General features: G+C 43.4%; 1 long non-coding RNA gene across 1 annotated transcript in view; it reads left to right on the plus strand.

Annotated features, from left to right (window-relative positions):
• The first annotated feature begins 9,825 nt into the window (after positions 1 to 9,825).
• Positions 9,826 to 12,110, plus strand: part of LOC147701367 (uncharacterized) — a 109,011-nt gene continuing 106,726 nt past the window's right edge. The window contains exon 1 of the long non-coding RNA XR_015297177.1: positions 9,826 to 10,005. This is a non-coding gene — a long non-coding RNA (uncharacterized LOC147701367). The remainder of the gene's footprint in view (positions 10,006 to 12,110) is intronic.

Here is a 12,110-nt window from a genome sequence, read left to right on the forward strand (position 1 = left end):
TTTGGACAGCTGAGAGGTGGTCGCGAGTGACCTTGATGGCCCTAATCGGGTCACTTCCTTCAGGCATGCATGACATGGTGTATGGCACACTGTGCAGGAACGACCTGCATGCTCCCTCAAAGTGGTGGTATGCTTGTTAGGCTCTCCTATGAGCCTAACATACCACCTGTGTGAGACTACCACATCACCGCCCACCTGTCTGTGGGCAGGTGGGTGCACCACTGGTTTGACGGTCATCCTGGGACACCAACGGTTCCAACCAACGGCAGCCAAACTTGGACTAAGGCCCATAGTATAATGTAAAACCATCTCACAGTAATAATAACCTATAACATACTAAAAATAAAATACAATGTTCTGTTATTATAATTTCTAAAGCGTACGAATACATGGGGTTGTCTTGGCGCTGCTTCAGTATTTCAGAGATCTGACTATGTGGGGAAGAGGAGGGAAAGTAAGGCTTAAATAGCCACATTTTAGAACTTTTCGGAAAGCAATAAAAACACCAACATCATTTCAAATAAAGATGTATCTAAATTCAATGTATTTGTAAATTTAATCAATTCATTTTAAACATAAAAAAAAATATTATTTAACATAAAATAATTTACTCAACATTCTATTAAATACTTACAAAAAAGTCCTGGGCACTCAAACAGTAGTGGATATAGGAAATATTATCCTTAAGTGTAAGTACATAGACAAAGGTCCATTAAATAACAATTGCAGAGGAGTTGATCCAAATTTCTTTTAATTTTCTTTGTGTTGTAATTTACTCAGCAAGGAGCAACCCGCTGACACGTGTTTTGTCAGGGTGTCAGTTAACCACTGACTCTTCAGGGCTGGGAATGATACAAAAGATAAGCGTGAGCATGACTCGGAGACCAACTCACTGGGGAATCGGACTCCTCTAAGTATGGTGACATTTGTGCATATCACCCATTTAAATTGGAAATCCTAAACAAATTACCAAAACAACAATATGTGAGAAGGTGTAGTTACAACAAAAACAAAGAGGTGACATATGTGCATACACATGAGGCTACACTGTAGAGATACCAATATCTAAGCAGTGACATGTGTGGTGACATTAGGAACTGACCAGTTAAAGTGCCTATATCACAGCAGCTACCTGTGTCATGACTTGTAGTGTCTATATACATGTTAATACACAGAAACTTGAAGAAATAGATTTGATAGGCTTACAAAAGGGGGGGAGTTCTGATGTCATTTATTATATGTCTGTCGCATATATGAGATTGCTGAAAGTCAATATAACCGGCCAGGAGCTGACTAGTAGAAAGGTAATTGGACATATGAGTTCCAATAATAGGGGCGGATGGAATGGAAAGTGGCAAAAAATAAAGATAATGCCAGTACACGTAAAGTACCTGAGCTGGTGTGAGCAAGTTGGAGGTGTCTGAAAAGATGTGGTAGAAAGAAACATACCTATTAGTACTAGGGTTCATAAAAGTGGCTTAGGTAATGATGACTATGGAAGAGGGGCAGTGATGCCCACATATGCTATAAGACAAGACTCACCGATACACCGGTGTTAATTCCAACCCGCTGAGCCCAAAGCAGATGGGTAGATATTTGCGTCTGGTAAGAGTAATTTCTGGGATTGCAGTGAGAAAAAGGATAATACCAATTACCTAACATGAAACTGAATCCCAAAGATATCATCAGACTAACAGTTCAATATGGTATGATAGCACAATACAAAACACAATTGGGGCGAAGGGCGTACAGTGGTGGGAAAAGGGGGGGAGGAGAATATAACACATGATCGAGCACGGACACCCTAAGTGAAACTAAACTGAGGACCAGATGCTATAAATACCTGTAATAGGATGCACCAGACGGTATAGTCTGAAAGGAAATATTATAAAAAAGGCATTACTAATACTGTGCAGGAGTACTACATTTATGGAGTATGAGGTTAAGGCAATCCACTTTCTAAAATGTACCCGACTTACCGAGATGCTGGTGAAAATTCCGACCTGGCACGTCTCAGTGTGGGTTAAAAAATAGGGTTTCACATAGAGTGTAGCGATAACTGCTGAAAAAAGGGAAATAATATAAATAAGAGTAATGTCATGATTAGTCAAGAGTGCTTGTGCTCTGGAATGGCCTAAACATACCTGAAAATGCAGTAGCGGGAATTCGGCCACTGCAACTTGTGTTAAAAAGTAATGAAGAGGTGTAGCCTGAAACGAATAAATTAATATAGTCTTGTCAGCCCTAGTACGAAGGCATGCCACAGAGGGTCCACTATCTAAGAATACTAGGGTTTGTGAAGTGTAAAACCAATGAAGTAATGACTTACTAGAATGAAACAAAAAATGGGCTGAAATCACTCGAGGCACTTCCAATCCATGTTACAGGTCAGCGGTAAACAGTAGCAATGAAAACGCATAGGCGTATAAGGATATACTGTAGAAAAAGAAAGCAATATGAAAAAGAGGGGCTCACTGAGCCAACAACGACCTAAAATTGGGGCTAGAAAGATTAACTCGGAATATGGTGGAACATCGTATCGAGCAGCACTTACGTTTGTCTTTGTAGCAAAGGTCCTCCATGGCTCGTTTTCAGCGAGTGGTGCTGGGGACGAGGCTGAAAACTGGAAGTGTATAAATACACCTCTGTAAAGAAACACTAGACTGCAAGCCGCGGATAGTGTGGAATGGAAGCGCAAGAATCTAGAAGTCAGGAAAGGCAGTCCTGCATCAGAAAATAAATACCTAGACTGTAATGGCTAGAACAATTAGAACGGGGGAAGTCAGAGATGACCTATTAGAACTATAGACGCTGATTAGGAACCGGGCCGATGTCATGTCACCTCGGATATATGTAAGTGTTGGTACATGAATGATATAGAATGTCAAATAAAGGAAACGGAAAGTTAGGGAGCACTAAAAACAGTAGGAAGACAATCTATTATTTGCAAAGAGCGAGTAGAACAGGTATGTCTGAGACACTAGTTCATGAACCGGGCAAAGGCCAGGTACACCCCACAAATATGTTGCTAATGGCACAAGATTTATGTGGAATGTAAAAAAACATCAAATGGAAAATTAGTGAGCACTGTCAAAGAGTAAGAAGAAAATCTATTATTAACAGAGATCTATTAAATACTTGACAAAATAACATACCCCCTAAATGTTCAGTAACACAATTTTAATACTAAAGAATAATAATAAACTATATGTATAAATTATACACCTTTAGAAATAGTTATTCATTTTTAAATGTTAAAATGTAAAATATATAATATGCAAAGTAATTGAAAATTAGGTATTATTTATTTATTATTTATTTATTAATTTTATAAATAATCTTTTTAAATAATAAATATTGCAAAGCGATACATCCTGAATCACAATATTTGGTACAATTTTCTGGTACCGGAAAATTAAGAACTGTTAGACATGGCATCCTTGGCGTGGTTTCCCCCTATCTTTTTGCCTCTACCTCCTGTGTTTTTGATGCTGTGCTGGATTTCGTTTTTGCGAGTTAAGATGCTTTGGGCATTTTGCCACTGCTGTCCAGTGTCAAAGTGCAAGTGCTACCTCTGTAAATTGTTATTGTGAATGGTTATCCATGATTGGCATATTTGTGTCACCAAGAAGTTCCTAGTAAAGTGCACTGAGTGTGCCAGGGCTGGTGATAACAAGTGCTACTAGTGGGCCTGCAGTACTGAATGTTCCACCCACATGAGTAGCCCTAAAATGGTGTATCAGGCCTGCCACCGCAATGCCTGTGTGCAGTCTGTGAACTGCCATATCCTCCTGGTCAGTGTGCCCACCGGCGAGGCCTAACCCTTCCCTTTCTGTACATTCATTCATATTTTATATGTTACAAAACAGATTTCATCATAAATGCATTTAATCCTTAGTACATTTCTTTTATAACTATGATTATTGCAGAAAAATACTAAAAATGAATAAATACACACAACAATACTAATTATTGCCCTCCTGATTGCATACTAAAAAACCAATCCACTCATACAAAAACATTCACTCCCATACAACTACCAACATACAATATCTGTCAATGATAGAGGTTAAAGGACAGGAAAGAATTCTCTCTCCTATCAACAACTTGGGTCTCAAACAGAAAGAAAAATTCGAGACTCGACACTGGGTCAAGTCTCTAATTTTTCTTTCTGTTTGAGACCCGAGTTGATGATGAAATCTGTTTTGTAACATATAAAAAATGAATCCATAAAATGAAAAAAGTATTTTACAAAAAAAGATGACAAGCTAAAAAATTAAAAACCTGAGATAATTATCTCTTGTCACTGGTATATCTTTAAAATAAGAGTTGTTGGTCAATGAGGGTAATTTTGTGATATTTATATGTTGGCAGAGGTAGGTACCTTTGTCCAAATAGGGACCCTTGCTTCTAGTCAGGGTAAGGGGGATACACACTTCAGATAACCTCTGCTCACGCCCTTGGTAGCTTGGCACGAGCCGCCAAGTGTATTCCCAAGGCAATGTGTAAAGTATTTGTATCACCACTCACAGTAACACAGTGATAACACTACAAATGGACACCACGCCAGTTTAGTTTTATCTAACCTTAACAAGACCAAAACAACAAAAATCCAACATACAAGTATTAGGAAAAATGACTTTCAAAATGTTTTAGCACCTGAGTCCGTGGAAAACTATGGATGTGTGATTTCTTGCAAAGTACCTGCTGTTGTGACAAAATTCACCAAGCCAAACAGGCGCAACGATGAGAAGAGTCGAAAAATAAAGAGATGCGTCGTTCCTGAGACATTCGCGCATGCGATGCGACAGTTCAGCTGTACACAGGGGAGCGATGTGTCAGGTCAGTCTGTAAGGAGAGGCGATGAATCGATTCTAAGACAACTCCAATCTGCGGGTGATGCGTCAGGGACAACTTGCTGCATAGGGACGATCTGTGGAAATCTGGGATGCAGCGGTGAACGATACAGCACTGCATCGACCTTTTCAGCCGCGATCCCTTGATGCATCGATTTTTGCAGCGGTGACTGGCGATAAATCGGTTTGAACAGCAGCATGGCTGTGTACGGAGACTCTTCTTGTCCCACGGAGTTGTATCTGAAAAAAGCTGTTGCTAGAAGAGCAATCCGTCAATTTCCTTGTTGTTGAGTTGCTTTCCAGCTCCCAGCAGCAGAAACAATCTCCAGAGGCCCCACACAATCACAGGCACTTCTGGCAGGACAGAACTCTCAGCAAGGAAGTTCAGGGGAGATAGGGGTGAAGTCTTTGTGTACCTGAGTCTTCAAAACAGGAGGCAAGCTCTACTCAATCCCTTGGAGACTTTCCTCAAGCAGGGGACACAGCACACAGCAAAGTCCTTCTCCTTTCCTTGGCAGAAACAGCAACTGCAGGCCAACCTCAGGCAAATAGCAAGGGCAGTACTTTTCAGTTTCTCCAGCTCTTCTCCTCGGCAAAGGTTTCTCTTTATTCCAGAAGTATTCTAAAGTTCAGGGGGTTTGCAGTCCTTGGGGGCACTCTGCAACTGCACCACAACATCCAATGTCAGTGTGAGCCTTGGCTCCAGACATACCACAGGGGGTGGAGCCAGCATTGTGGAAGGCAGGCAAAGCCCTATTCAGGTACAGGTGCTACTTCACCCACCACTCCAAATGCATATCAGGCCTATTCAACCTAGTGCTGACTCATTCACGAAAGGCAGGACACACATCAACCCCGGGCCCCCCGTTGGCTGTCTGAGAGAGTGCACCTCCCCAGCCTCTGTCACTCCAAATCCAGACGTCAATACACAAACAGACAGAGGCACACAGACTGGTTAAACAAGAAAATATCTACTTTCTAAAAGTGGCATTTTCAGACAGAGAATCTAAATACCACCCTCACTAAAAGATGCATTTTAACATTCTGAGTTCAGGCATTCTAAACTTTATTTTCCTACATTGTTCCCAGGGACAGTTATGTTTAAAAGATGTTATAAACAAACTCCCCATTCTGTCCTATGGGAACTTGTATCCTTGCAATTGTGAAAATCAAAATTGGCAGTAATTCACTATCAGGACATGCCACACTCATCAGGACATGTCCTACCTTTCACATACACTGCACCCTGTCATGGGGGTCTCTAGTTGGCAGAGGTTGGTATCTTTGACCAAATAGAGACACTTGCTTCTAGTCAGGGAAAGGGGGAAACACACTGTTGATAACCCCTGCTCACCCGCTTGGTAGCTTGGCATGAGCAGACAGGTTTATCCCCAAGGCAATGTGTAAAGTATTTGCACCAACATCCACAGTAACACAGTGAAACACCACAAACACCACAAATGGACACCACTGGTTATTTATAAAAAATAAAGTTATCTTTATATAGATTAGCCAAGACCAAAATGACAAAATCAATATTCCAACATACACAATAAATCTTTTCTCTGAACTGTTTTTGGTAGACATAAACTTGCAGGTTCTGTGTTACCCAGCGGTTGCCAGAAATAAAAATGTAGAACATGTGTGTCTTTTAGGCAACTACAAATGGATCCACAGGGTAGTCTTAACTTAAATCACTTGCTTAAGCCATGTCACCTCTCTTCTATGGTTAAGCTGTTCAGAGTGCACCAATCCTCTGTCGCTAGTGCACGGTGTCTCCCCTAGCCTCCAAATGGCTCCTCAACCCAAGACAGCTGACTCCGTAGCTTAGTGATAATAAACCAATGCTCCTCAAATGTGCACAAGTATCCGGAGACCGGGATGGACGCTAGGCTCACAAACCCAATTATGCTGTTGCAGGGCCGGTTACGGAGACACAGTCCAGCTCACATACTCAGACTGCCGCTACGGGCCTTACCTGTGGTGGGGGGTCTCCACTGCCATTTGTGCTTCGGCTTGGTCGTGGCTGTGAACCCTCTGCTCCCAGGCGCTGCACAAGATGGCCTGAGCAGTTTCTCTGAACTCCAGCGGGACCCATCACTCTGACTTCTTGCTGATGTCCTGCATCGATGGCCAGGCCCCCTGGTGGAGTCTCGGGTGCTAGGCAACGCCTCGACACCGGGGATCGAAGCACAGCTTTTCCATTTCTTCGCAGATGCTCCGCTGTTGACTCGGGCCAGCGAGGACACACGGCAGCACCTTGGAGAAATGTAGATTCTCCATGGGTCTCCGGCTATGCGCCGAGCTGAACACAATGTTGAAGGGACGATCCTGGGGCAGATCACACTTGAGGTGTAGCAGACCTCACAACAGGCCCCATCTGTGTGCCGTCATGTACACCGAGTCTCAGAGACAATCCGAGGAGCAAAATCACAGATCGGCAAATCAGTCTTCACGAAGGGCACATGATGTGCTCAGAGACATGCACACAGCAGCTTAGAGGATGTCTCCTGGAAACTTTTATCTCCCTGAGTTTCCACAACAGGAGGCCAGCTCTCATCAGGCCTTTGGAGCTTTTTCACTTTAGAGGGACAAAGCACACAGCACAGTTCCTCTTCAAGTATGCGGGACTAGGCACACAGCAGACACTCCTTTAGTCCCATTCCTCAGCAGATACAGCAACTACAGGTCAGCTTCCAGACACACAGCAATGGCAGCACTTTTCCTCAGTCTTCTTCAGCTGTTCTCTTTGGCAGGGATTCCTTCTTGATCACGAAGTTTCCTAGTGTAAGGATTTGGGGTTTCAGCTCTGATATTTATACCCCAAAAGTCTTTGTTCTTCTTGTGTGAGGGGTCCTGGACACAGTCCAAACCAGTTCTGTGTGCATTCTGCCAGTGCACATCTTCTTCCTTTGTGAGTGTGGGCCCAGGACATCAGACACGCCTCAGGAGGTGGAGCCAGCATTGTGGAAGGCAGGCAAAGCCCAATTCAGACCAGGTGCTACTCCTCCCACCACTCCAAATGCAGATAGGTCTATTAAGCCTAGTGCTGACTTGCCCAGCCTCCTGGAGCCATCCCAGCACCTGTCACTCACAAACCAGACAGTCAATTCACAAACAGGCAAAGGCAAACAGAAAGGTTGAGCAAGAAAATAGACACTTTCTAAATGTGCTATTTCCAAACACTGAATTTAAAAACCATCCTCCCTAAAAGATGTGTTATTAAATTCTGAGTTCAGGGATGCCAGATTCCAATTTTCAATCTTGCTGCTATGGGAAGGTATGCAGGTACACATGTTACACAGTGTTCCCCGTTCTGTCTTATGGGAAAGATAGCCTTTCAATAGTGAAAAACGAAATTGGCAGCTTTTCACTATCAGAACATGTTACCAACACTAGTACATGTCCTACCTTTCACATACACTGCAGGGCCCAGGAAAGTAACTTGGGCCTGTCATAGGGGTGTCCTAAGAGGAAGAAAAAGGGAAGGGTCAGGCCTGGCAAGTGTGTACACTAACCAGGTAAACATGGCAGTTAATAAACTGCGCCCAGGCACTGCGGTGGCAGGCCTGTGACACAAGCTTAGGCCTACTCCTGTGGGTGGATTTTACTAGGGACCTACTGGTAAAACAAATACGCCAATCATGGATAACCAATCACAATAATATTTTACACAGAGAGCATATGGACTTTGGAACTGATCAGCCGTGGTAAAGTGCCCAGAGTCCTACAGCCAACAACCAAAGGTCAGGTAAAATAGAAGGAAGAAGCAAATAAATGTCAGGCTAACCCTGATAAAAGGGCCATTTCCAACACCTGCCCACAGGGGTACCTTGGGTCTACTTTAGGGTGAATAATATGTAAGAAAAGGGAAGGTAGGGCCTGGCAAGTAGGTGCAATTGCCAAGTTGACATGGTAGTTAACAACTGCGCAGAGACACTACAGTGGCAGGTCTGAGTTACCTTTTCAGAGCCACTCATGTGTGTGGCACAATCCGTGCTGCTGGCCCACAAGTAGTATTTGATTTACCAGCCCCGGCAAACTCAGTGCACTTTACTAGGGACTGACCAGTGAATCAAATATGACAATCGGGGAGAACAAGTCATGTTTACAATTCACACACAGAGCATATGCACTTTAAAACTGATTAGCAGTGGTACAGTGCCCAGAGTCCTAAAACCAACAAGAACAGGACAGGAAAAATAGGAGGAAGAAGCGAAAAGTTTGGGGATAACCCTGCAGAAAGGGCCAAGTTCAACAAAGGTTTTTTTTTTTATTTCAGTAGTGCCACATATTTACTTTTTTAAGTAGTGGGTAAATCCTCTGCCATTATACTTTTTGCCAACAGCATTGCTATACTTACTGATGGCCCTGGTGTGGCAACGAGTGAATGTGGAGATTTCGCAAGATCCCAAATCGAAATGCTTAACATTCAAGGAAAGCTACTTTTTCAAACTTGTAAGAAGAATCAATACATCTCTTAAGTTGTATATGTATTAGGATATGGGGTGGATGGTTACTCATGAGCCCGTTGTCATTAACCTTACATACTACAAAAATGCAGCAAATTGCCACAGACGAGATTAAAGGGAACATTTTATTTTATTTTATGTCCTATGTGCTAATATCAATATATCCATGATAACGCATCGATTTATTTTGCTATTTAGTTACCATTTGGCTTCCTTCATTGTGGGTGACGGTAATATCCTCTTTCAAAAGCAGCACAACCACACACGAATTTGTCCCCGTTCCTTTCAGGGGCTACCTAGGCACTGCGTGTTTTTTTTTATATTAAAACATATTTTGCTTGTATGCAATGTTTTTAGGTTAGTAAGGGCACGGCAGCTTGTCCCACTGTGAACAAAACAGAACAACCTTTGGAAAGCCCCCAGGTTGGTAGTCGACGCTAGACTTACTGGCTTTGCAAAAGCCTGTTTAAGCACGAACGAGAGACAGGTGTTCCAAAAAGCCTGGCCGGGTGGACCCTGCGTGCAGGCTGCCTGGGGATAGTTCTTTTACTTGCCACACATGATTGATTGCTTGCAGGCAGCTGCTAATATAAACCTGCTGCTGAAGCAGGAAGACTTGTTCGTTGTTCCCTCCAGACGAGCAGACGGACGGGATCGTTCTATTACGTAAGACGCAGGTATGGTTACTTGTCTGTAATGTATACACAATTTTAAATACACAGCAGCTGTGTATTGTTTACGTACCATCAGGCTTTGCATATGCTCGTGTTTTCGTTGTAGTTTGATGGCTGAGATTCACATTACGGTCTAGTGATTCGAAATGACTCCTTCGAGTTCTCCTTCCTTCGACTGTCTATTGGACTTTCTGAGAGTTTGCATCTACTTTTCTCACGCAGTTCCTTTTTCCCCCCATTTGAATATGTATCAATGTTTTTTTCTCCTTTCGTACTGCATCTTCTCGATCCCTTCAGTGGTACATATTTGCTGTAGTCACCCGGTACCTCGTTTAATTGTTTCTTATCTCTCCTTCCCATAGGGTCCCCCCCCCCCCCCCTCTTTTTCACTTTATTTCCTCGTCTAATGCTATTTGTCCTCTTCGTACCTCTCAGATGCATTTCTACCTTAATTTTTCCTGCAGCAGTAATTGTCCCTCCTTTTGCCTCTTCCACTCCCCCTCGCAGTACTGAGATGTGGTAATAACCATCTAGACTCTCCTTACAAGGGCCTGGGGTAATACCTTTATTTATGGTGTGTGTGTACAAGTTTTGGAACTTGTAGTTCTAGTTTTTATAGTAAAACAAACAAGACTACAATGTCCCAGAATTCAAAGAAAAAACATGGACATGAGCAGCACTTAGCGCCCCCAAGGCCCTCGGAAATTTGGCAGGGCATAGTGCCAACATTCGAAAAAAATACCTGTGACCCTTTGCAGCACAGAGCTAGAAAGATCGTGTTTGTGTACCTGTGTGTGTTATAAAGCGGAACAGTTTCTGCAACAATATTACCCAGGACCAGGGATTTAAGTGCGATAAAAAAATGACTTGGGAGGAAGCGAGGCTCCGAAAGGGGCGTGGCCTATGCCATTAAAGGCGTGGCTTAAAACACATAGGGTACAAATCTGTGCTCACCATAGTGTGGTGACCGACTTAATTTGCTGTTTGTCATTGCATCCAAATATGATACAACAGGCAACCCCATGCCTTCAACAAGTCAGGACGATTGGCTTTTGTCAATGGTTGTTAGCTGCATAAGATAAATAATCACCAACAATGGCTTGTATATAATATTGAAAAAGCTTCCCATTTGCAGCACTGGTGACACAGGGACGATGTTGCTGCTCCTACGTTTCAAAAGAGAAGGGCAATCCAGAGAAAAAATGACTCTTTAGGATTCTCCTTCCCCCTACAATGCTCACCTGGCATGACGTCATGCCTTAACTTCTCCACTATGTGAGCAGGCACACATCGATGGGCCTGCTGTCACTGCAGTCCGGGAAAAACGGACCGCCTGTGCCAGGGCACAAAACTGAGCCCGATAGAGACCCGTTTCGAGGACCCCTTTTAACAAGCATTGGAAATGCAATAGGTCTCGCACCATTAGAGTTAGTGCTTTTAGAATTGTTTATGGGTTTTTTTTGTAAATGTTTAGCATTTTTGTTTCCTGTAGCCAATGCTAAAGTATTACAAATAAAAAAAGCCATAAACATTTCTAAAAGCTCTAACTGAAATGGTCTGAGAACTATTGCACTGTGTGAGGGTGAGGGTGAGCGTGAGTGAGGGTGAGGGGTTGAGGGTGAGGGTGAGTGAGGGTGAGGGGTTGAGGGTGAGGGGTTGAGGGTGAGGGGTTGAGGGTGAGGTGTTGAGGGTGAGGTGTTGAGGGTGAGGTGTTGAGGGTGAGGTGTTGAGGGTGAGGTGTTGAGGGTGAGGGTGAGTGAGAGTGAGGGGTTGAGGGTGAGGGGTTGAGGGTGAGGGTTTGAGGCTGAGTGAGGGTGAGGGTGAGTGAGTGAGGGTGAGGGTTTGAGGGTGAGTGAGGGTGAGGGTGAGTGAGGGTGAGGGGTTGAGGGTGAGTGAGGGTGAGGGTGAGGGGTTGAGGGTAATGTTCGCGCTATAAAAGTCGCATTAAATAAATAAATAAAAACGCCATTCGATCGCTACTCTAAAGAAAGTCTCTCTTCTCTGACCACGGCACCTCGCTCCATTGTTCATGTGAGTCTGTCTTTTGTGTCTATGACGGCAATCTCTAGCCCGGAAGCGTTACCAAGGAGACGATGGAAGTTTGTTCC

This window comes from Lissotriton vulgaris, chromosome 7 (genome assembly GCF_964263255.1).
Source record: "Lissotriton vulgaris chromosome 7, aLisVul1.2, whole genome shotgun sequence".
Classification (NCBI taxonomy): domain Eukaryota; kingdom Metazoa; phylum Chordata; class Amphibia; order Caudata; family Salamandridae; genus Lissotriton; species Lissotriton vulgaris.